At 39.7% G+C, this 24,890-nt stretch overlaps 1 long non-coding RNA gene across 1 annotated transcript; it reads left to right on the top strand.

Annotated features, from left to right (window-relative positions):
* Positions 1-673: 673 nt before the first annotated feature.
* Positions 674-24,890, top strand: LOC144454568 (uncharacterized). Its single transcript, XR_013483083.1, has 3 exons — positions 674-7,106; positions 20,577-20,657; positions 24,535-24,890. It is a non-coding gene; the product is annotated as an uncharacterized LOC144454568 (long non-coding RNA).

Raw genomic sequence — 24,890 nt, 5'->3', positions numbered from 1 at the left:
GAGGCCAAAGGCTTCAAATAAGGTGGCTGATTTTTCTGAGGGATAAAAATACATAAAGATCTGTAAAGCTCCCTCAGTAACCTTAGGGCCAAAGTGCCCTACACAGAGCTAGAGATGCATTACATTGGGTCTGAGAACTCTTGCGGGATAGTGGAGAAGCCAATCCCTTCTACGTGGCTGCTCAGCTGGCCCAGATTGTCCACCTGGGGAGAAAGCTGTTGCTACCTACACAGTGTTACACATACCCCAGAGGGTCATAGAAACCACATACCAGACACTGTGAAATGAACTGTGGAAGTCATGGTGTAATGGGCCCTACAACAGAACAGAATCATACTGGCTTTCAAGTAGTCTCAGCAGTTTGCAGGTAGCTGCATGTGCATGCTGCCTTTCCTCGACAGCTATTTGCCTTTCTACTCAGGTATCCCCAGAGTCTTAATCTTTGTAAATTGTGAACTATTAACCCTTTCACCTATTACTTCACCCCACCCCACCATTTGTATATGTAATATACAATCTTTATAGCAAGTGTCTCTGATAAAGGCCTTATTTCTCAAATATATAAAGAACTGAGTCAAATTTATAAGAACATAAGTTATTCCTCAATTGATAAATCATCAAAGGATGTGAACAGGCAGTTTTCAGATGAAGAAATTAGAGCTATTTATAGTCATATGAAAAATGCTCTAAATCACTATAGATCAGAGAAATGCAAATTAAGACAACTCTGAGGTGCCAATGCATACCTATCAGATTGGCTAATATGACAAAAAAGGAAAATGATAAATGTTGCAGAAGATGTGGGAAAATTGGAACACTAATGCATTGTTGGTGGAGTTGTGAACTGAGCCAACCATTTTGGAGAGCAATTTGGAACTGTGCCCAAAATGCTATAAAACTACGTGTACCCTTTGACCTAGCAATACCACTACTAGGTATGTATCCTGAAAGAGATAAAAAACAAAAAGGAAAAGGACCCACATATATAAAAATATTTATAGCAGCTCTTTTCTAGGGGCAAAGAATTAGAAGTTGAGGGGATGCCAATCAATTGGGGAATGGCTGAACAAGTTGTGGTATGTGATTATGATGGAACACTATTGTACCACAAGAAATGATAAGCAGGATGCTCTCAGAAAAATTTGGAAAGACTTGCACGGACTGATGCAAAGTGAAATGTACTGTGTACAAAGTAACAGCTGTATTATAAGGTGGTCAGCTGTGAATGACTTAGCTATTCTCAGCAATACAACAATCCAAGACAACTCTGAAGGACTTAAGATGAAAAATACTATCCATCCCCAGAGAAAAAACTGATGGTGTCTAAATACAAATTGAAGTTTATCTTTTTTTTTGACTTTATTATTCTTGAGGTTTTTTTTCTTGTTTATGTTTTCTTTCACAATAGTACTATTATGGATATGACAACACATGTATAAGTTGTATCAAGTTGCTTGCCTTGTCAATGAGAAGGAGTGGCAAGGGAGGAAGGGAGGGAATTTGGAACTCAAAGTTTTAAAAATGAACGTTAAAAATTGCCTTTACTTGTAACCGGGGGGAAATAAAATACTAAATCAAAAAAAGAAAGAACTGGTTAGCTTGTACTTTCACCTGGCTTGACCCCAAGTGCCTTGAGCACTGCTAATCATTTACCTATGTTCCTTTCAGAATCAGACCCTCATTTAAGGTCCCTGGTGCTGAAGTCATAGCAGGACCAATATATCTCCACTTCCCATTTTAATTTCTCTTCCAGTGAAAGTGCTTCTTTTTGGAAAAAGGGAATGACAGTTTTTAGACTCCTTTCAATAATAGTGGGGGACAGAATTGTGGCTAATCCAAAGTGAGAATCTTCAAACCATTCACTTTGGGTGATAATGTGCAGTCAGAGACACACTCGGACAACCATGTTAACACTCAGCCCCTCTCCCTGGTCTTGGTGCTCTGTTCTCTTGGCTCTGATGTCAGCATCTTGCGTGTCATTGAGCACTGAAGGAGACCTGCCCCGGTACAGAGTTTAGGAGCTTGAGGTCAAGCAGCGCCAAAGGTGAGAAGGTTCCTCTGACTAACTGCTCATGTTCTGATTATTGTAGGGATGTCCCCTGGAACCTCCATGAATGTGAAAGAGGGAAATTTAACTTCAGTGGAAACCTGGATCTGGAGTATGTGTTGATGGCCAAGTAGCACTGTGACTGGGAGGCGGAGGGATGATTGCAATAGGAATGGGAGCAGGTAGAAATTTGGATATTATGTTTGTGTTTTCCTGAAGTGCTGAGAAGTTCTGTTCCATGGATCCAAACCCGGTGTTAGCACTCATCAGTGAATGAGTCCTGTTCCTCCATGTGCGACTTTGATCTCTGTTTTTGTTGCCAGGTCTCTTCCATTATAATCTAGCAGAGAAACTGCTTAAGAACCTAGAATTTTTGAAGCCTTTGTCAGCAGTATGAACCTTGCCATCTAAGCTAGCAAGTTTATAAGATAGGGAAGTTTTGAATTTCTATTTTTGTGCCCTAGAACCACCTTTATGAACCCTCCTCCTCCTCCTCTGTTCAGGCCTCTTGCCTCTTTTTTTTTTTTGGCAGGGTAAGGAGAGATTAGAAATATTTTTTTGGAATATATCTATATCTATAACTATCTAATTCCCCCAATTACATGTTTTTTTAAATTTATTTTATTTTTTTGCTAGGCAGTGGAGTTAAGTGACTTGTCCGGGGTTGCACAGCCAGTTAGTGGCAAGTGTCTGAGGCCGCATTTGAACTCAAGTCCTCCTGACTCCAGGGCCAATGCTCTGTCTACTGCACCACCTAGCCGCCCTCCCCCCTCAATTACATGTTAAAACAATTTTAAACATTTTTTAAAAAGTTTTGAGTTCCACATTCTACCCTCCTTTCCTCCTTCCCCTTCCCCTTTCCTGAGATGGTAAGCAATCAGATATGGTTATATGTGTGCAATCATGTAAAACATTTCCATATTAGTCATTCTGTACAAAAAGACTCAAAAGAAAAAGAATGAAAGAAAGTAAAAAATAGCATGCTTCAATCTGTATTCAAACAATATCAGTTCTTTCTCTAGAGGAGGATATATACTTCATCATTAGTGCTTATCTTAGATTAGGGATTATCTTAGATCATTATATTGCTGAGATAGCTAAGTCATTCACAATTCTTCATAGTACAACATTGTTGTTACTGTGTACAACATTCTCCTGGTTCTGTTCACTACACTTTGTACTAGCTCACATAAGTCTTCCCAGGTTTTTCTGAAATCATCCTGCTTGTCATTTCTTACAGCACAACAATATTCCATTGCAATCATATACCACAGCTTGTTTAGCCATTCTCCACTTGATGGCATCCCTTCAATATCTAATTCTTAGCCACCACAAAAAGAGCTGCTATAAATATTTTTGTACAAATAGTTCCTTTCCCCTCCCTTTTTTAATGTCTTTGGGATATAGACCTAGTAGTGGTTTTGCTGGATCAAAGGGTATGCATAGTTTTATAGCTCTTTGAGAATAGTTCCAAATTGCTCTCCAGAATGGTTGGATCAGTTCACAACTCCATCAACAGTGCATTAGTGTCCCAGTTTTTCCACATCCTGTCCAACATCCATTTCCCTCCATTTTCCTTTTTTACCATGTTAGCCAATCCTGATGGGTGTGTGGTGGTACCCTAATTTGCATTTCTCTGATCAATAGTGATTTAGAGCATTTTTTTCATATGACTATAGATAGCTTTTATTTCTTTGTCTGAAAGCTGCCTGTTCGTATCCTTTGACCATTTATCAATTGGGGAATTACTTGTATTTTTATAACTTCTTGCCTCTTAATAACTGATAGATTCCCCTGTTGCATCTTCCTCTTCAGAAAGATCTGGATTTCTACTTTCTGTAGTCTTCCTGACTGACAGAGTTTAATCAGAAGAGTTACTGAGCAGCATGATAACCTACTATCTCTAACTAGCCCTCATGCCCACTCCCTACCATCTTTCAGCTCAGCTTTTTTGAATTCTATTTCTGACACCATCTCCTTCTCTAGGGCCTTTGTCCAGATGGCAACAGATCTTGGCTTGTGGAGGATTCTGTGCCCTAGCCCCTACATCTGCAGTGAGTGGGACCTTGGGAGCTTGCTCAGGCAAAGTGAGATGAGTGGTATAGGGCATTGATTCCAGATGTTCTGTGAACTTGTCCAAAGTGTAAACCACAGAAGTATGCTTTATTTTTAAAGGTTATTTTCATCTGTAATGTACCCTTTACATCAGAAAGCAACAAATGACCCTTTAAGTAATGGGCATTGTACAGATAAATCTACATGATATTTCCATGACTGTGATGTTCAGGGTGGACATCTATGAGACTTTTTTCTCCTAGATAATGAGCAATTTTGGGTTTCCCAGTCTATAAAATAGGAATAATCATAACTGTCCTACATATCTTCCAAGGGCCTTTCAAGGATAAAATATGAGAAAAACACACAAGGGCCTTGAAAAGCAACAGGCGAAATATAAATGCACATGATTATAACCTTTGAGCTTCATTTTTTTTGTAGCCAAGGTGCTCACTCATTATTAGTTTGTGTGTGTGTGTGTGTGTGTGTGTGTGTGTGTGTGCGTGTGTGTGCATGTGTGTGTGTGCTAGGCTGTTGAGAAGGAAAGAGTGAGAAGGATTTGGTGGGAGGGTTAGAGATTCTATGGCAGGAGCATAAAACCTCAGAGCTGAAACAAAAGTTAGGTGATCTAGTTCAACCCATACCTTTGCCCCATATCATCTCATGCAGGTGTATTCCTCAGAGAACATTATATTTTTTAAGTTTTCTTTTTGTTTCCTCTTCCCTGGGAGCTTCCTTAAAATCTTTATCTCTCAGGATTTAAATGTTATAGATGAAATGACAGATAAGACCAGTCTGATGTGTAGGAGAGTAGAGATCTGGAAAAGAATCACTGAATAGATATTAAATTAGAGAAAGCTGCTGCCTGCTATCACATCTTAATTATGCTTTTGTGTAATTGGGTGCCATGATAACAGTTTGTATGTTCTTTATGAGCAGTATGGGAACACAAGGATGGGGGTGATTGACAACACCCTTCCATAACTCCTTTCTTATCTAGGGGTCCAACACATTTGATTGATGTTTATTAATCTGCCTACATCTGATTGATTTTTCCCTTTGCATCCCTTTCTAACGTACTATGTCCTAACCTTAGCAATTTAATTGAATCTGCTAAAATATAATAAAACACAAGCATCCAGGGTATATTACAGAAGCTGAAAATATCTCAGTTCTCTTCATCCTCCAGAGATGAACCTCACTTTTGCTGCCTCCCAGTACAGAGTGAAAAAACCAGAAAGCTCATGTGCTTAATTCAAACCTCCCTGGTTTGGTATGGTATGGTTTGAGGGTAGTTTGAGTAATTCCCTATGTTCAGCTTTGGCTAGGATCTAGGCCTCCTCCCTCAGCTTCCAGGGCTGCAGAGACTTTCACTGCTGCAGTGGCTGGCTTTCTGTCCCATTTAGGCAGTTTACTCCTTGGCTCTTGGCCATGTATGTTTGGATTAGTTCCCTATAGACAATGTATATCTTAATATCAGAGGAATTTGGAACTGTGCCCAAAGGGCTATCAAACTGCCTATCCTTTGATCCATCAATACCACTACTAGGTCTGTATCCCAAAGATATCGTAAAAAAGGGAAAAGGACCGCCATATGCAAAAATATTTACAGCAGCCTTTTTCATGGTGGCAAAAAATTGGAAATTGAAGGGATGCCTATCAATTGGGGAATGGCTGAACAAGCTATGGTATATGTAATGGAATACTACTGTGCTATAAGAAATGATGAACAGGCAGATTGCAGAAAAACCTGGAAAGACTTACATGAACTGATACTGAGTGAAATGAGTAGAATCAGGAAAACATTGTACACAGCAACAGCAAAATTGTATGATGATCAACTATGAATGACTTTCCTCTTCTCAGCAATTCTATGATGCAAGACAATTATAAAAGACTCATGGTGGAAAATGCTATCCAAATCCAGATAAAGAACTGGTGGAGACTGAATGCAGATCGGAAGCATACTATCTTCGCTTCTCCTTTTGTTCTGTTTCTTCTTTCATAAGTGTGGCTAATATGGAAATATGTTTTACATGATTGCACATATATAACCTATATCAAATTGCTTACCATTTTAGGAAGAGGGGAGGGAACAGAAAGGAGGAAAAATCATTTGGAACTCAAAACCTTGTAAAAGTGAGTGAATGCTAAAAATTGTCTTTACATATAATTGGAAAAAATAAAGTATTATTAACATTTGAAAAAAAAAGAATGAGTCAAGAGAGACAGTTTGAGCCTTGGTTCCCTGAGTCAGGAGTTCTTAAACCATGAGGAGGGGAGATGTCTGCGGATAGACTTCAGGAGATCAATGAACATAGATGGGAAATCTTTCATATCTTTATTTTCACTAACCTAGAATTGATTTTAACCTTTCCCTAAATTATGAATTTTTTTTTTAAAAAGCCATTATCTTTAGAAGGTGTTCATAGGCATTACTGGTGCCTCTGATTCCATATTCAGTGATCTCTCCACAGTGCCTGGCTCTGCACTCAGAATGTCTACCATCTGAAGAATTCCTCACTCCTCTATCAGGAGAGGCGAAAGGTGTGAGCTGTTTGTCATCAGGCTCTGTAGTTCTTTGGGAGATTTGTGTTCAGTTTGCTTTGATCCTCAGCCTTATCTTCTTGTCCAATTTAATTGCCTGTAACCCTAGGACTACCTTGAAGAAGCAGTGTGAGGTTTAAGGTGAAGAGCTCTGAAGGCGGCAATGATTTTGCATCCTGACTCTGTTACTTAGTAGCTTTGTGACTATGGGTAATTAGCTAGCCTCTCCGAGCCTCATAAAATGGGGATAATAATAATAATAATATCCCACCTCCCTTGCAGAGTGCATCTGAGGATAACACTTTTTAGACCTTAAAGTGCTCTATCAATGTGGCCTTTTATCTTTTCTCTCTTTTCTCCTCTAGCTGGTTACTTCAAGATGCCTACATGCAGCTGAGAACAACCTGCAAAGGATCTTTATTTTAATTGCCTCATTCCCAAGGTGGTCCCACTGTAGGTAAAAGTCCTTTCTTTCCCTTTCACCTTTCTGTCATCCTCAGAGAAGTAGTTTGTTCTTATTCTTATCATGGACTGAGCTGGACCTGATCTTGGTGGAAAAAAAGTAATCAGGCTCAAGTTCTGATTCTGGTTGCTTATCTTTCTAAAAGACATGGGCATTTGTCCTCTGGACTGATGCACCTGCTCCTTAAGTGGGCTCTGGAGAAGGAAAGACAAGTGTTTGAACATCACCGCCCATGTGTCTCCCAGCATCGTGGTCTGGAAGAGCTCCCTAGAATTGTCTCTCTTCAGGTGCTGGAGCCACCAGTCAAGACATCCTGCAAAAACATAGAAGTAAGCTGCTTTCTAGATCTCTGCCAATGGCAGGAAGTACACTCAGCCTCCTGAGTTCTCATCAGGTTTTGGTCTTTGCTCAGTTAATCTAGGGTCTAAAATGTAAGGATCATTCATACAATATTTCGCAATTTCAAAATTGACTTGTGCCCTCATTTCCCGTTGAGATTCTTTCCTTCTCAGATTCACATTAATCAAAGGAATACACATTCACTTTATAAATTAGGGCCCATTTACTGAACAGAATAATAACTTAAGAGATTCAGTATTAGAAATCTTGGCTGCTATAGTAAAGACTTGAAAAACTTCACTTTCCCCTTCCAGTCTTCAACTTTTAGGGGAGCATATTCCTGTGTTCCAGTTCCAGAGTAAGTGACAGAAAGGTAATGTAGTGTCTCCACAAAGTTTACTCTGGCAGACGATTTTTGGCCAGTCTCCAGCAAACGTTCTGCTCCTGATAGTGATCAAATAATCTCCAAAAGCTCATGTGGCAATCTTTCCGCCCATGCAGTATCTCTAACTGGCTTGCCATATGTCATAATTTCATTCTTTGCTGGCATTCTTTTATCAGTACTACCTGTGATCTGGAGGAAATCCTCTAGTTGCTACACAGATTGATTCCCACATGGTAAGCCTATTGCTTGTGCGGTTTCCCTCTGGTGTGCCTAGTATGCCTGGCTATTTGCCTTGATTGAGGTCAAACCCTCCACTCTTTTGGTTTTGAAGGCCCCAATCAATATTGGCTATTCTCTTTACAATTCTGGACAGTTCACCCCCAAACTCTTGCATTTTCTATTGTTGGATGGCACCTAACTTACCTGGGAACAAACACAGGTTGCATTTTATAGACAGTAGGCTTTACTGTTGCTGACACCTTCCTGATTGCTACAGCTTTCTTTACACACTTTTATGAAATTCACCCTGCCCTATGGTTTGAGCAAATGGAGATATTTAGGCATTATTGGTTTATTTGCTATTAGTTAATAAGTGGTATATAGACATTGTCTTATCCAAATGGTTACAAGCTACAAAGATGGTAAAAGTGTTAAGTAGTTAGAAGACTATATCAATATTAATATAAATAATTAGCATGCTAAACAACTGGAAAAATATTAATTGCTTATGGGTAGGCCAAGCCATTATAATAAACATGACAATACTAGCTAAATTAGTCTAGTTACTCAGTGCCATACCAATCAGACTACCAAAAAATTATTTGATAGAGCTAGAAAAAAATCATAACAAAATTCATCTGGAAGAACAAAAGGTCAAGAATATCAAGAGAATTAATGAAAACAAATATGAAAGAAGGTAGTGTAGCCATGCCAGATCTCAAACTGTATTATAAAACAGTAATCATCAAAATTATCTGGTACTGGCTAAGAAAAAGAGTGGTGGATTAACGGAATAGATTAGGTACACAAGACACAGTAGTAAATGACCATAGTAATCTAGTGTTTGTTAAACCCAAAGATCTAAGGTCTTGGGACAAGAACTCACTATTTGACAAAATATTCCAGTGGGAAAACTGGAAAATAGTACAGCAGAAACTAGGTGTAGAGGAACACCTTACATTGTATATCAAGATAAGATCAAAATGGGTACATGATTTAGACATAAAGGATGATACCATAAGCAAATTAGGACAGCAAGGAATATATTACCTGTAAGATCTATGGAGAAGGGAAGATTTTGTGATCAAATAAGAGCTAGAGAGGATTATGGGATATAAAGTGGATGATTTTGGTTACATAAATTTAAAAGATTTTGCACAAGCAAAACCAATGTCACAAAAATTAGAAGAAAAGCAAAAAACTGAGGAAAACAATTTTTTTACGGCAAGTGTCCCTGATAAAGGCCTCATTTCTCAAATATATAATAGAGAATGGAGTCAATTTTATGAGAATACGAATCATTCCCCAATTAAATGGTCAAAGGATATGAACAGGCAGTTTTCAGATGAAGAAATCGAAGCTATCTATAGTCATATGAAATAAAATGCTCTAAATCACTATTGATTAGAGAAATGCAAATTTTGAGGTACCACCTCACACCTATCAGATTGGCTAATATGACAGAAAAGGAAAATAATAAATGTTAGAGGGGTTGTGGGAAAATTAGGACATTAATGCACTCTTGGTAGAGTTGTGAACTGATCCAACCATTCTGGAGAGCAATTTGGAACTATGCCCAAAGGACTATTAAACTGTACATGCCCTTTGATCCATCAATACCACTACTAGGTCTGTATCCCAGATAGATCCCCAAAAGGGAAAAGGACCTATTTGTAAAAAAAAAAAATTATAGCAGCTCTTTTTGTAGTGAAAGAGAATTGGAAATTGAAGGGATGCCCATCAACTGGGGAATGGCTGACCCAGTTGTGGTATATGATTGTAATAGAATACTACTATGCTATAAGAAATGACAAGCAGGATGCTCGCAGAAAAACCTGGACTTACATGAACTGATGCAAGGTGAAGTGAGCAGAACCAGGAGAACATTGTACATAATAACAGCAACACTATGTGATGAAGAATTGTAAATGACTTAGCTGTTCTCAGCAATACAATGATCCAGCGCAATTCCAAAGACTCATGAAGAAAATGCTATCCATCTCCAGAGAAAGAACTACTGAATGCAGATTGAATGCGCATTATTTTTCGCTTTTTTTCTGTTTTTTTTTTCCCTCTGGGTCTTTGTCTTCTTTCACAACATGACTAATATGGTAATGTATTTTGCATGATTGTATGTATATAAACCCATATCAAATTGCTTACTGTCCCAGAGAGGGCGGAGGTGAGGAAAGGAGGGAGAAAATTTGGAACTCCAAATTTAAAAAAAAAATGTTAAAAATTGTCTTCACATGTAATTGGGGAAAAATAAAATATTATTTAAAAATAAATAATCGATATGGACATATCTTCCTTTATGGGATGGTCAGCAGTGTATCACACAATGATTAATTGATGCCTTGATAATACTAACCAAAAAGTCTTTATTAATCTTCTAATTTTATAGAACTAAGTCCTCTACATTAAGAAACACACATATTGACCTGACTTTTAGGCCATGATTCCCATTCTTTTTGTAGTTGTAATACTCTCTCATTTGATTTTTCAGTAAAACAGTTCTCCCTCCCCACCCAATTGCTTCCAACAGAGTGCTTTGTGACATATTGTTGTTGCTTAGGTCAATGTGAATTCCAATTAATTTTCCTTTTTATCTTTTACAGTGGTTCTTGAGATAATTGAGAAAGTGTGAAACTAGGACTGGGAAATAGTATTCCTAGATGCTAACACTGAGAGACATGGATGGGAGGTAGAGACAGTACAAAAAAAGTCACTGTGAATTTTGTGATGCTATGAATTTGTATGTTGGGATGGAGGTTTTATACCCCATGAATATCATGAATCAGTATGGGGAACATGTATTGGAGGACAGGGAATTGATCAATTTGGGTGGCAGAACATCAGATCTTTTAGACTCTAAGGGACCTGAGCCAATAAGTTCTCACCAATCATAAAACAAGCCCCCAATTTTATAAATCTGCCTCATTTGGTAACTTGTGTCAGACTTGCTACTTGCCCTTCTTGCTATTCCTCACACAGGCCACTCCATTTCCTCCCTTCAAGTGTTTCCTCTGGCTGTCCCCCATGCCATATATAATCCTCATCTTTGTCTCCTAACTTTCCTGGCTTCCTTCAAGTCTCAGCTAAAGTCCTGTCTTCTGTAAAAAGCCTTCCCTGGTCCTCCTTAATCTTGGTGCCTTTCCTCTGAGACTATTCCCAATATGCCCTGCTCCTGTCTTCTTCATACTGGACCTTTGCTTCTTCTTCCTATGTTGACTAAATTTTCTGTTCTGTGACTTGTAAATCATCAACTCTGTCCCTGGCGATCTTTGTATCAGAACTGTTCAGGCATGATCTACTATTCATATTGCTCAAACTATGTCTGGAAGGCCATTTCTGTGCTTTGCCTTCTTAAGTATGCATCAGGTTGCCAGTCCCTGGAGGCCCAGCTTGGTAAAGACCATTCATTGTCTGTTTCATTTAATCTAGCAGGTCTAGAATTAATGACAGGATGCTAGTCATAATAGGTGATAGTATGTAGGAGGCAAAAATCATGGAAGATCCTCAGTTATCTGTCTTCTCCCCTCCTCCCCCCACATACCAAAATATTCTTGGACCCTAGTGAGTGAAGTAAATGAGCCTTTGCAGTTATTATTATGCAGGATATGTGGAACCTGGTAAGCTCAGGAGAAAGAGCAGAAAATAACTGTTTGGCATCAGGAATCAGACTTATGTCACAGTCCTGGGATTTTTGTAGGTATAACCTAGCACTGACTGCCATCATGACATTATTTGTACTCAGATTCTGATGGAGGTGCCCGTTATGCTTTGGCTTTGCTAATTCAGAGAATAAATAATACCTTCTTCCCCAAGGACAAAGCAATGTCTGATTTGAATCCAACTGTCTGTTTAAACCTTAGCACTCTAAGATACAGTTGAGCAACCTGCAGTACTCTGCCAGTTGTTCCTGAGAGGGCCAGGTCTCCTGAGTGAACACTTCTGAATTGAATGACTGCTTGTTCATTGTCTCTCCCACCCATGGTTGAGTAGGTATCTGCTACTACAGGAATAAGTATCAGGCTAGGAATTTCTCAGAAGCTCCTGACTCCATCAACGCCTGGATTGACATTCCTTGGTAGTCAGAGAGTTCTATCTTGAGAAGCAGAAACAGGTCTAAAAATGGCCCGAGAGCCTCTAGGGGTTGGGCTTTTCAGAGTTCTGTAGTAGCTAGAAGATTGGGACTCTCTCTTAGTTATTAATAGGATGATCCTTCACCTGGAAGATAGCCATCTACCTGAGAGGTAGTATGGCTTCAGAAAGGGCCAAGGAATGGTCAATATGGTGTTTGCTGCCCAGGTGAAATGCCAGGAGTAGAACAGAGGTCTGCATGCAATGTTTATTGCTCTAACCAAGGCTTTTGATACTGTTAGTTGTGAGGACTTGTGGAAGATCATGATAAAATTTAGTTGTCTGGAGAAGTTCCATCAGTGTTGTGCACTGGTTCAGTGATGTCATACTTGCATGGGTTCTGGATAATAGGTGATACTCTTGAGCTTTTCTAGTCACCAGTGTAGTGAAGCAGGTCTATGTGCTTGCTTCTATGATTTTTAGCATGTTTTCAGTGATGTTGTTAGACACCTTCAGTGAGGAGGACAATAGCATCAAAGTCAACTACTGCACTAACAGTGAATTATTTAACTTGAAATGTCTGGAAGCCAAGACTAAAGTGGGGGGAGAGTTGGTGCATTAGTTTTTGTTTGCAGATGATTGTGCACTCAGTACAGCCTCTGAGGCTGAGATGCAACAGAGTGTGGATCGATTCTCTGCTGCTTGTGCTAATTTTGGCCTAACAATTTATACCAAGAAGACAGAAGTTCTCTACTAGCCAGCAGCCCACCATCTATATGTGGAATCATTGGTTATAGAAAATGGAGAAATTTTGAATGCTATGGATAAGTTCACTAATCTTGGCAGTATAATTTCCAGGGATGTACACATAGATGATGAAGTTCATACATGCATTGCCAGAGCTAACTCAGTGTTTGGGAGGCTCTGAAGGAAACTGTGGGACAGAGGAGGTATTGGGTTGCCTACCAAACTGAAGTTCTACAGGGCCATTGTGCTGACTTCATTGTATTATGCCTGTGAAACCTGGACAGTATGCTAGTGCCATGTCAAGAAACTGAATCACTTTCATTTGAGGTCCTAGGAAGATAAATCACCTGGCAAGATAAGGTAAACACTGAGGTCCTTTCTTGAACTGAACTGCCCAGCATTCAAACTCTTCTTCAGAGAGTGCAACTCTGATGGGCTGCCCATATTGTTTGAATGCCAAACATATGTTCACCTAAAAGTTGATTTTTCAGAGAACCCACACAAGGCAAATGCTCACATGGAGGTCAGAAGAAGGGATACAAGAACATTCTCAAGGTCTTTCTGAAGGACTTTGGTATCAGTTATGAGACATGGGAGACACTGGCAAAGGACTGCCCAGCATGGCTTGCCTTTATCAAAGAAGGTGCTTTTATTCAAGTCTTTGGATGAGGTTGAATAGCACATGACCAAGGACAGATCTCTGGGGCATCCCACTGGATGCCTCTTTCCAAACTGGCATTGAATTACAAGTGGCAACTTTTGGAGTATTGTCATTCAACCAGCTTTAAATCTGCTTAACTATCTTCATTTTGTCTGCAAGAATAGCAGGAGAGACTTTGTCAAATAATTTGCTAAAATCTAGGTAAACTTTATTTGCATTATTCACTTAATCTATCACTTTGATGATCATGACAATAAAGAAAACGTGCTTAGTGGGCCTGACCTTTTCCTGATGAGACTTCACTGGCTTTTTGTAATCACCCTTTTCTTGTTCAGATATTCACTAATGATCCTTCTTATTCTAGAATCTTTCATAGGCCTTTATGAAGTTTTCAGCCTTTATTCTCTGAGGCCACATGGTCAAAGGGTTAAAGTGCCAGACTTGGAAATAGGAAGATGTGGGTTCAAATCCTGTTTCAGATGTTTACTAGATGTGCAACCCTGGGCATGTCACTTAACTTAATATGGGCCTCAGTTTTCTTACATGTAAATGAACTCATTGGCCTGACTTTTAAGACCCCCTTTTTGAAAGTTGGGACAATATTTGCCCTGTCTAGTCTTTTTTAATGATGAATAGTATATTTTAATATTAAATGACAAAAGGATAGTGACACTGAAGAAAATAGGGAAGAAAAATGAAGTAATACCCTATGCAAATTATTCCCTGTCTAGTCTTGCTGCATCTTAGGAACCTGAGTAATTCTTTCATCATACAATGAAATTGAAAATTGATTTTTTTATCCTATTTGTTAAGATTTAATCAAGCTAGCGTAGGTTTAATATTCCTTTCCACTGTATGTGTCTAAATACTTTGCTTTTGCAAGTTCACTCAGGTAACCTCAGGTCTTTGGGTCATGATGCTACTGATTCTAAACTTGTGATTTGTCATAATAGGGGATAGTACCCTTACATTGTGATTGGTACCCAAACCCTTGTAACTTTACTCATCATCCACTTTTCAGAGAAAATTAATTAACCTAAAGGTCAATATCATCAATCTAAACTGTTGGACTAAAGGTCAAGCTCATCAATTTAAAACTGTTGCATCAACTCTAATCCATTGCCTGAGAGCTAGTCATCAACTGAGAACTGATTTCATCTCCCAATGATGTAATAGGGAGAAGCTGAAATGACACTTATCTGATCTCATTGAAAAATATAGCCAGTCAGAAGAAGACACACCTATGTTGCTAGAGATTTTGCTCTGTCATTTTGTTAATTAGTGTAAAAGATCCTGTCATCCCTAATGTAGGGTCTTTGATCATGGAGAGAGGCCAATGACCTAATTTACTGGTAACTACTAGCCTTATATAAATTATAAGTTACATAAATTTATATAAATTTGTCATATTCGGAAATTTGTCTCTCTGAATTTCTATTGTGACAATACCTACAAACTGAAGGCAAGAACTTGACAAGAAAGAGGCAGATTTGGGAAGTAAATGGATAGTTAAGAAGATGGTGTCTGAGAATGGGATTTGGAATTGTGGCTTTTAGCTGAAGGGGTGTGTGTGTGTGTGTGTGTGTGTGTGTGTGTGTGTGTGTGCACATGTGTGTACACACACACACACACATGAGTGACAAGCTCCTGGTCTGGGTTGAAGTGAACCTTTTTTTGACTTTTAGCTAAAGCTAAAATAATAGATTTTGTCCCAGTCCATTATTTTGACCATATGCTCCTGGGCTTCCTGTCTTATTTAACCACTTCTCTTAACCCTGATGACATTAAGGATATAAGGGGATAATTTGTATCATGTAAATGCTTCATCCATATTTAGCTCCTTACTATTACTAACCTATATTAATTTTTTAATTTCTTTTGATTCCTGGGTTTGCATTTCAAAGTTTCTTCCCACGTCTGGTCTTTTCATCAAGGATGCTTGGAGGTCCTCTATTTCATTAAAGATCCATTTTTTTTTATCCTGTAGAATTATATTCATTTTTTCTGATGAGGTTTCTTTGTTATAATATTTATTGTTTGCCTTTTGGAGTATTGTGTTCCAAGTTCTTTGTCTTTTATATTTGTTATTGTTGTTATTCAGTTGTTTCGGTAGCATCTGACTCTTCATAACTCCATTTGGCGTTTTCTTGGCAAAGACACTGGAGTGGTTTACCATTTCCTTTTCGTGCTCATTTTACATATAAGGAAACTGAGGCAAGCAGGATTAAGTGACTTGCTCAGGGTCACATAACTAGGAAGTGTCTGGGGGCAAATTTGAACTCAGGAAGATGAGTCTTCCTGACTCCAGGCCCAGCACTTTATCAATTGTGCCACCTAGCTGCCCTAGTCCTTTATGCTAGTAGCTGGTAAATCTTATGTGATTCTGACTGACTCTGAATTCTTTCTTTTTCATGATTTGGGCTCCAATGTTCCTGAGAGTGTAGTTTCATTCAGAAGTTTCTTTTAGAAGGTTTTCAGTGGACACTCTGGCTCTAATTTCTGGGCAGTTTTCTTGAAATCTGCTGTCTAAGCTGTATTTTTGGTCATGAATAAATGAATGAATGAATGAATGAATATAACATACATTAAATTCTTATTATGTGCTAGGCACTAGGGATAGAAAAGTAAGACAATCGGAGCAGCTAGGTGGTGCAGTAGGTAGAGCACTGGCCCTGGATCCAGGAAGATATGAGTTCAAATCTGGCCTCAGACACATAACACTTACTAGCTGTGTGACCCTGGGCAAGTCACTTAATCCCACTGCCTAACCAAAAAAAAAAAAAAAAGGAAAAAAAAAGAAAAGTAAGACAATTGCTGCACTCAAGGAGTTTACATTCTAATGGGGGAGAAAACATATATGGGAGGTTTCATTTGCAAGTCAGGTGGGAAGGTCCCATGGTTCTTAATACGCAACAGCAAGAAAAAGAAGAGCAAAAAGGCAAAATGGCTGTCAGATGAGGCTTTACAAATCTCTGAAGAAATAAAGTGAAAGGTAAAGGAAAAGGGAAAAGATTTACTCACCTGAATGCTGAATTCCAGAGAGTAGCAAGGAGTAAGAAAGTTTTCTTAAGTGAGCAATGCAATGAAATAGGAGAAAATAATAGAATGGAAAAGACAAGAGATCTCTTCAAGAAAATTAGAGATATCAAGGGAATGTTTCACGCAAAAAGGGATGTGATAAAAGACAAAATGGTAGAGAATTAACAGAAATAGAAGATATTAAGAAAAGATTGCAACATTCTTTTTTACAACATGACTAATGTGAAAATAAGTTCATTATGAATGTATATGTAGCGCCTATATCAAATTGCAGGCCTTCTTGGGGAGGGGGGAGAGAAGAGATGGGGAGAAAACTTGGAACTCAAAATCATATGGAAGTGAATGTTGAAAACTAAAAATGAATAAATAAAAAAAATTCTCTTTGGGAAAAAAATAGATGTAAAGAATATACAGAAGAATTATACAAGTAATATCTTAACATCACCCATAACCATAATTGTATAGTTATTGATCTAGAGCCAGACATCCTAGAGAATGAAGTCAAGTGGGTCTTAGGAAGCATTGCTAACAATAAAGCTAGTGGAGGTGATGGGATTCCAGCTGAGCTATTTAAAATCCTAAAAGGTGATGTTGTTGAAATACTTCGTTAAATATGCCAGCAAATTTGGAAAACTCAACAGTGGCTATTGGTTTCGAAAAGATCAGTTTATGGCTCGATCCTGAAGAAGGGCAATGACAAAGATTGCTTAAATTACTGAACAATTGCACTCATTTCACGCACCAGCAAGGTTATGCTTAAGATTCTGCAAGCTTGGTTTCATCAGTATGTGAACCAAGAACTACCGGAAGAGTAGACTGGTTTTGGAAGAGGCAGAGCAACTAGAGACCAAATTGCCAACATTTGCTGGATTATGGTGAAAGCAAGGGAGTTCCAGAAAAAAGTAGAAAAAAAGCAGAGTTCCCTTTGCTTCTGATTAATTGACCACACTAAAGTCTTTGTGTAGATCACAAAAATGTGGCAAATCCTCAAAGAGATGGGATTACCAGATCATCTTACTTGTCTCCTGAGGAGCCTGTATGTGAGCCAAGAAGCAACAGTTAGAATCAAATGTGGAGCAACTGATTGGTTTAAGATTGGAAAAGGACTATGCCAAGGCCATGTATCGCCACCTTATTTTATTTAACTTATATACAGAGTTGTTGTTGTTGTTAAGTTGTTTCAGTTGTGTCTGACTCTCTGTGACCCCATTTGGGCTTCATGTGAAATGTCAGGCTGCATAAATCAAAAGCCAGAATTAAAGTTGCTAGGAGAAATATCAACAATCTTAGATAGGCAGATGATACCACTCTCATAGTAGAAAGTGAAGAAGAATTAAGAGACCTCTTGATGAGGATGAAAGAGGAGATTTTAAAAGTTGGCTTGAAGCCATCAAAAAAACAAAAACACCCAAACCAAAAACTGAGATATTGGCAACTGGTCCTGTCACTTCCTGGCATATAGAGGTAGAAGAAACGGAAGCAGCATCAGATTTTATATTTTTTAGCTCAGAGATCACGGCAGATGGTGACTGCAGCCATGAAATTAAAAGATGCTTGCTCCTTGGAAGGGAAGCTATGGCAAATCTGGACAACATACTAAAAAGAGAGATATCACCTAGTCAACAAAGGTCCATGTAATCAAAGCTATGGTCTTTCCAATACAATGTATGACTGTAAGAATTGGACCATAAGAAAAGCTGAGTACCACAGAATCAATACTTTCGAATTGTGGTACTAGAGAAGACTTTTGAAAGTCATTTGGACAGCAAGGACATCAAATCAGTCAATACTTAAAGAAATTAATTCAGACTATTCAGTGGAAGGTCAGATATTGAAGTTGAAGGTTAAATATTTTGGCCATGTAATGAGAAAACAGGACTCATTTGAAAAGACCCTGATGTTGGGAAAGATTGAAGGGAAAAGGAAAAGGGGTTAGTGGAGGATGAGATGGATAGATACTGTCATGGAAGCAATGAACATGATCATAGGAAGACTCCAGAAGGTAGTGGAGGACAGTAGGGCCTAGAGTGCTGTGGTCCATGGGGATGAAGAGCCAGATGCAACTGAATGATTGAACAATAACAACAAAGCAGTTGGTAATGCCCCTTCTTTAATATCATTTCCACTGATAAAATCATTTTAGTTTCTGATGTGGAAACATTTGACAATGTCAAGGATTTTGGTGATGGGAAACTAATTTTCTGGGTCTTCAGTCACTGTCGCTGCAGCACCTGCAGGAGCAGTTCCTGTCCATATCTCCCAGGATGGTGTCTGGGGGCATTGGGCTGGAAGCATTACTATTCCCACGGTTCTTGGTTTCAGAGTCCTGGGCTATCTCCATCATGTTCTGAGGGGAGATGGTGCTTAAGGTGCTAGTAGTTGTTTTACTTGCTGGGCATATACTCTCTCCTGTCTCTCCCTCAGGGTGCCTTGTTGCTTCAGGCTGACTTGCCTATTCTGTGTGTGATGTTTATTGGCAATTGGTGAGAATGGCTGGATTCTTCTCCAAGTAGGGATGGTGATCTGAGGAGCTATGCCACTTTCTGGGGCGTCACTTGGTGTTGCCTATTGCCCGTTGGCGGCAGTTGGTGATGAGGGGAGTAGGTCCCCTCTCTGCAATGATTTCTTCCCTCAATGATGAGTGTGGGAAATGGGCTGGAAGCAGGTCTGGTGGTTTTGGGGGCAATGCTATTCCCAAAGCTCTTGGGTCAGGGTTCTAGGCGGTCCCCATCAGAGTCTGAGTAGAGATGGTGATTAAGGCGGTCCTGGTGATTTGAACAGCCTAGGACATATTGTCTCTGGTCCCTTCATCAGGATGCTTACTTCTTCAGCAAGGTTGATTTTTGTGCCCTGTGTGTGCCACTTGATTGGCAGTTGGTGAAAATGACTGGTTCTTTTTCCATAGGAGTCATTTTTTCCTGGATGATGGCTATGAGGGCTGGGTTGGAAGCAGGAATGAATGGTCATGGCTTTTTGGTAGTCCCATAATTCCTTTTTTTCCCCTTAGGAATTGGGGTTAAGTGACTTGCCCAGGGTCACACAGCTAGTAAGTGTCAAGTGGCTAAGGTCAGATTTGAACTCAGGTCCTCCTGATTCCAAGGCTGGAGCTCTATCTACTGCACCACCTAGCTGCCCTCCCACTGTGCCACCTAGCTGCCCTGGTAGTTCAATAATTCTTAAACTATTTCTTTGTTGATCTATTTTCCAAATCAGTTGTTTTTGACCTGGGATAGTTTATATTCCGTTTTTTTTTTTTACTTTTTTGACTTTGTTTAAATATTTCTTGTTGTTTTGGTCTGCTCATGATTTCTGCCACCAGCTGCATCACTATAGCTGTGAAAGAGAAGCACCCTGTGAGTTCTGAATTAAAGAATAGAGGGAAAAGTAGCAGCCAAAATATAATATGGGAGTCCTGTCGCCAGAATGTGCTGAGCTGATACCTTAGGGTCTTAGCCAGGTGAAACACTTTGGTTGTTACTTTGAGTAGATGGACTGCTGGTGTGGTCTAGGTATGAATGATATCTACAAGTTCCCTAACTCACAACTGTAAAATGAGAGAGCAGTTACTAGTCAAGTCTCTATTCGGTCAGCATGACATTGAGGCAAGACAGATATTCCCAGTGTCCCTGTCTCCATTTGTGACTGAGTCTAGGGACACTAAGCCAGCCAAGGGAGTCTACTCTGACCCAAACTGGAAGCAGTCATGTAGTCTTTCTAGTCACATCCCCAGCTGTGATGAGAACCTGAGCTAATTGGGGCTTTAATTACCACTTTGCTGCTACTAAGCATGGATGATGCTAAGTTCCAGTCTCTGGGAGTCAGGGATTTAGATGTTTAATTTTAAGTGTTTTTTCCTTGATTATGTACCTTGCCATTTTTGCTCCTATGTGCCTGTCTGCCTCATTTGACGGTGGGGAACCCTGAGGTAGGGAATGTAGTTGCCTTGAATGTATTGCTTAATAATTTTTTTGGTTAAATTATTTTCTTCCAGGCCCTGTTGAAGAGAGGAATTGCAGAACTCCTCATGACCTCAGACAGTAAGGATGATTTGAGCAAAAGCAAACTGAAAGGGGTACGTGCATATTCTAATCTTTCAAATACATTGATTTGAACAGTTATAGGACAGAACAAAAGCATTACACCAAGAGGTATCAGAACCCTACATTGCTAATATGACATACACATGTAGAGTGAGTGCATTTTCAGAAAAAGAAGCAAGGAAGCATGTTGAAATAGCCAAAGGGGTCCAGGTCCAGGAAAATCGTTTCCCATAAGTGTTTGGGCGTGAGCTTTCCCCCTTATCTACTATTCCCACTCCACAGTTGTGCAGTTCTCCAGGTTTGGGCAGGGTGGGGCTATTTTTCACTTTTGGCTTTTATGTAGGTTATAAGAGACCTGGCAGGTCTGGATTTTGTGGTTTTCCCCTTTGTGTCTCTCTGCACCTCTTCAATGTGTTAGAAAAGTCTCTTGGAAGTCTGAGGCACAGGGTGTAGACCAAGCTATCCTAAGGGTCTGTGCTTTTAAGCAGTTGGCAGGGATTCCTTCTCTCTACAATGGAAAGTATTTCAGTACTGCAACCCCAGGGTTGGGCTTCCTGAGAGCATGGCAGTTCATGCCAGAGGATCAGGGGCAGGGATGCCATTTGCTAAGGAATAGGAAGAGAGCACGCCTCTGGGTTTGTTCCTCTCCACAAATGAGAATGCAGATCCTAGAGAGGTTTTCTTTTTAGGATTCCTGGAATTCCCAGGCTTATGTTGGTGGTCCTGAAGCCTGAGCCCTTCCCTGTTTCAGCAGCAGTTCCCCGTCTTCTCCATTAGATGTCACGCAGTCCCCATTCCTGAGCGAACCAGTGGGATGGGGCTCGTTGAGCAATCCCTGCACCTGTTTTCTGCTCTCCTGCATCTCAAGGGCAGCAGGGCTTTGGTACCAGGGCTCCAGTTAGCGCTCTTATCAATGTTTTCACGAGCAGCTACACTGGCCGCTGTGCTCTTCCGCTTAGCCCAACGCATTCCCTCCATCACCTAACTGTGTTGTATGATCTGACTTGTGAAACGCCTCCTCTCCCTGGGCTTCTGAGGAGAGGCATTGCGCGGGGGCACTCACGATCCCCAGCATGAGAGATACCTGGGGTCTTAACTCCCTTACTATGCCAGGCACTGAGCTAAGTGCTTTACCAATTGTATCTCATTTGATCCTCCCAACAACCCTGGGAGGTAGGTGCTATTATTATCCCCATTTTACAGATGAGGAAACTGAGGCAAACAGAGGTGCAGTGACCTGCCCGTAGTCACCTAGCTAGTAAGCGTCTGAGGATGGGTTTGACTGGATTTGGTCTTCTGATTCCAGGCACACTGCTCTATCCATTGAGCTACGTAGGTGAGTCTAGGGCCAAGTCAGTCATACTCATTCTGGTCATTCATTCCTTGTCTACAAAAAGAACAGCTGAGCCTGTGGGTACATTGAGAAAGGTCTAGGGTAGAACCTGTAAAGATTCCTCACTCTCTGTCATTCCTGATATCCAAGTTGTTGATAAGACTTGTTGATAGCACCTTTGCAACATCTCTCAAATACCCTCCCTTCTCTCCTCTGACACTGCCACCCCTCTGGTGCTCACCCTCATCACCTCACACCTGGGCTCCTGCAATAGCCTGTTGGTGGGTCTGCCTGCCTCAAGTCTCTCCCCACTTCAGTCCATCTTCCATTTAGCCACTAGAGTGATTTTCCTAAAGCATAGATTTGATCATGTCACTCTCCTACTCAATAAACCTCATTGGCTTCCTGTTGCGTCCAGAATCAAATACAAACTGTTTTGTTTGGTATTCATAGTCCTTCATAATCTAGCCCCCTCATACCTTTGCAATCTTTTTATACTTTACTTACCAACATATACTCTTTGATTCAGTGACACTGGCCTTCTGGCTGTTCGATGAACAAGATCTCCATCTTTCAGCCTTGGGCATTCTTTCAGTCTCCATACCTGGGATACTCTTCCTCCTACACTCTGACCACTGACCTCCCTGCTTTCCTGTAAGTTCCAATTAAAATCCAGTTCCTACAGGATGCCTCCTCCAATCCGTCTTAATTTCAATGCCTTCCCTCTGTTAATTTTTCCTGTTTGTCCTGTATATAGCTTGATTTGTATATATTTGTTTGCATGTTGTCTCCTCCATTAGATTGTAACTCCTTGAAGGCAAGGGACTGTCTTTTGACTCTTTTTGTATCCGCAGGGCTTAGCATAGCACCTAGCATACAGTAGGCACTTAATAAATGTTGACTGAATTAAAATGATAAAAGACAAGAGGGAAACTCACAGATAGATTGCAGCCCTAGCTGTTTCTCTCTCTCTCTCTCTCTCTCTCTCTCTCTCTCTCTCTCTCTCTCTCTCTCTCTCTCTCTCTCTCTCTTATTTCTACTCCATTTACTCCTGAATTATTGAGGTGGAAGCCCTTTCTGTCCCTGTACTAGTCACCAATCTTTATCTATTCCTCTTCCAAATTATTCTGATTTTGTGGTCAATGCCCCCTTCCTTTCCTTAGTATATCTGTGATAAAAGTTAGATTTTACAAGAAAAAGATTTTGCAAGCAACTTCTGAACCTGAAATATTCCCAATCTAGCTCCAAATAGCTGGCAGAGCTTCCCAGACTAATTATTTAACTATTGACATTGCTGTGTGACAAGCTGCCTTGGGGTTTCAGGACAAGACCCTCTTCCTGGGCTCCTGCAACCTTTTCCCACGTTCCTTTCTAGTGTCTTCTTCTGGCCCCTCCCATGAAATTCTAGGCATAATGGTTCTAAATGCCATGAGTTTTTTCACGTTTTCAAGGCTCCACTCCAAGTTCATTCTGAAGTCATGTCTTATATACTTTTCCACTGCAGAAATGCTCACCTGAATACCTTTTAAGTTTAGAATATCATATTTGTAATATACACACAGCAGTAACCTTATATAAACCCAATATAATTCTATTAGGGTTAATTTATTAGACTGGATGGCCTCTGAATCCCTTCCAACTTTGAGATTCTATGTAATTTCCATGCAATTCTCACCAAGAGTTAGGAGAGGGATATTTGATTACAGGGTTGTAGGGAGGTAGGATGCTTTAAAATAACAGGAATGTGATGAGATATGAGACTAGGCAGTGCGCTCTGCATCACCGTTGTTGCACCGTTGATAGGTCAGTCTTCAGGACCCCAAATTACTTACTCCTTCATTAAGACTTTGCTAAGAACACGATGTAGTCAAACTTGACTTTAGTGTCCAGTTACCCAGAGGCAGGCATTGAGGTTAACAAGTGATATTGTCTTAAGGTTAGTGAGATTGAGTTTACTGGAAAAACTATAGCATGTATCATTAAAGGAATAGCTTGTGAGCATTTAAAGAGTAAGGTATTGATCATTAAGCTCTATCTACTGTGTTACCTAGCTGCCTCACTTCAAATAACTTAATTTTTTATGTCTTTAAATTACTTTAAATTGTTTGCCATTTTGGTGATAAAATAACATTCCATTACGTTAACACATAATTTAAATTCTCCCCAATTATTTGACATTATGGTTTCCTTTCCAGGCTTTTGATACTAAAAATGAAGCAGGATGTGACTGTTTTTGTACAGACGGGCCCATTTTCCTTTTTAAATTACATTTTTTCAAAAGAGTCCTAGTACTGGCATCAAAAGGGTAACCCATTGTGTATAGCCATATTGCTGTCCAAAAAATATAGCACTAATTTCATATTACTAGCAACACTGTAATAGAGTAGCTCTTTCCCTAAATCCTTGCCAACACTGAATATTGTCACTTTAAAATCACTTGTAATGCCATCACTTTAAAATTAACATCTAAGTATGATAATTTGATGCCTATGAGGTGGCACTTCACAGTTGTTTTAACTTCAATTTCTCTGATTATTAGAGAGCTTGAATGATTTTTTTCAAATGTTTATTTACAGAAATGTAATATGATTTAAAAAAGAGTCCTGGGTTTGAAGCCTATCTCTGCTACTTACACTTGACCTCTCTGGACCTGTTTCCTTTTTTGTAAAATGACTGTATTGAACTAGATCATCTCTAAGGTACCTTCTAGCTCTTATTCCTATGATCGTATTGATTTGTCAGGTTTTTTTTTTATTAGGCAATTGGGTTAAGTGACTTGCCCATGGTCACACAGCTAGTAGGTATGAAGTGTTTGGTCTGAGGTCAGATTTGAACTCAGGGCTTCCTGACTTCAAGGCCGGTGCTCTATCCACTGCCAACTAGCTGTCCCAGATTTGTCATTTTTTTTTAACACATTGTTTTCATCCTTTAA

Source organism: Phascolarctos cinereus, unplaced genomic scaffold (genome assembly GCF_003287225.1).
Source record: "Phascolarctos cinereus isolate Bilbo 61053 unplaced genomic scaffold, phaCin_HiC Scaffold_726;HRSCAF=1367, whole genome shotgun sequence".
Taxonomy (NCBI): Eukaryota; Metazoa; Chordata; class Mammalia; order Diprotodontia; family Phascolarctidae; genus Phascolarctos; species Phascolarctos cinereus.
The sequence above is the reverse complement of the archived record's forward strand: the minus strand, read 5'-3'. Positions and strand labels throughout refer to the sequence as shown.